The sequence below is a fragment of the Protopterus annectens genome, chromosome 4.part0 (genome assembly GCF_019279795.1).
Source record: "Protopterus annectens isolate FY-2018-M chromosome 4.part0, PAN1.0, whole genome shotgun sequence".
NCBI lineage: Eukaryota > Metazoa > Chordata > Ceratodontiformes > Protopteridae > Protopterus > Protopterus annectens.
In genome coordinates, this window is record NC_056733.1 from 721557208 (window position 1) to 721558999 (window position 1792).

Here is a 1792-nt window from a genome sequence, read left to right on the forward strand (position 1 = left end):
TAACATTTGTGCTGTCACTGAAGTCTAATATTATCATTGTCCTAAAAGTTTTTTATAGAGGATGCCATCAGTACAATGTCACATATAATATATAGTGTTAAGAGACTTGTGTGCAAAGGCTGGACATCAGATTTGATTTTGTGATTGCAATGTGCAAGAATACATTTAAAACATCCTGACATTATTAATGTGATATGATCATTGATGACCACTGTCCAGTGTCAGTATAAACTCATACCAAATGTAACAATGCAGTTGACCTCTTTATTTCTGCAGTGTCCTTGACAATGGACCAATTACTGATATATTATTTGCAAGTGCATTGTAACAGAGCTCAGATGACTCTGCGTAAGTACGTCTTCAGTGATGCACACATCCCTGCCCTTCTGTTGTGTTTATGAATTCCTTCTATGTGATGGACAATAACTGGTCAATAACCATAGTAAGACATGCTAAGCACATCTTTACATAGCGCATTGAAAAGAAACTCATTTGCACAGATGATGGCAAAGTGTTAGCGTATGCGTGATTCCCATTTCATGAATACAACTTGAGAAGTAGTTATGCACATATCTTATGGGAGAAATAACTGATGGATACTATGCTGTTCATACTGTAGTTTATATTGGAAACTTTGTGTCATAAGTTTTATTACATAAATAACTGTTGCTATTGCCTTCGCCATTTGTGCGGAGTTAAAAGGTGGGCAAACGTGGTTCTCTGCTTAAATGGATAAAATATTGAAATAGCAACTGATTTGCCTCACTCCATGCAAACAGGCTAAATGCCAATGCACAGCCATCAGCACTCTGGACAGTACTGAGTGTAGGAAACAGACATGCAGCCAAGCTTTTCCTGTGACTACAGGTGTAAAAGCAGTGAGCTCCTGGTCAGAATACCGATGACATAGGGTTCAAATCCCAATAATTCTCTTCTTTACTAATGGTGTCTTGATGGCATTAGCTATATAAATACTATCAGGACTGCAAATGTGACAATCGATGGCTACAGTAAAGTATGTGTCTTCCCCAAATTTTATCAGTAATGCCTACCTTAATATAGCTGTACAACTATTAACTGTTTTGCAGGACTCACAGTAAATCACAGTTTATGTACAGCTTTATAAAAATGACAAGAGTGGTACATCTTTTTAAATTATTATTATAACTCAGCAGATATGCTTTGCCACAGTAAGGGCAGTTTCCACATCGCATTAGATGAATATGTCATCCATCATTACCTGAACATGACACAAAAAAGAATCCTACAGATGATTTTAAAACACTGCACAGTACAGGAGCACTGATAAACTATTACGTTAAGGTAACATGTCAGCATTATCTGTCAGCACAGTTATGTCAGTCTAAGACACCATCCATCAACCTAATAGATACACACACATAAAGAGGGGTTGGAGTGATGGGATGAATACAAGGAGAGCTGAACATACACCTAGCAGTGTTTTATTTAATGGAACACTGATGGTCATGTTTTTGGTCTGTTGTCATTATTAACATTACATGCTGTGTAGCATGAAGTGATTGACATAAGGGTAAAGAAGGGTTAGGAGAGGGACAACAGGCTTATGACAAGCAGAAAAAAAGTAAGATAAATATGTGAAAATGCAGACATATGTGTAAATATCATGAACAGATCATCTTCATTTGAAAGCCATTTCTGCTTATCTCATTAGTTTTGCTTCTGTTCTTACTGGTCACCAAACAGTTGTTTTCTAGTTTGACATTTGTGTAGTTTGCCATGGATAGAGAGACATATTAGTGGGTGGTCAGAA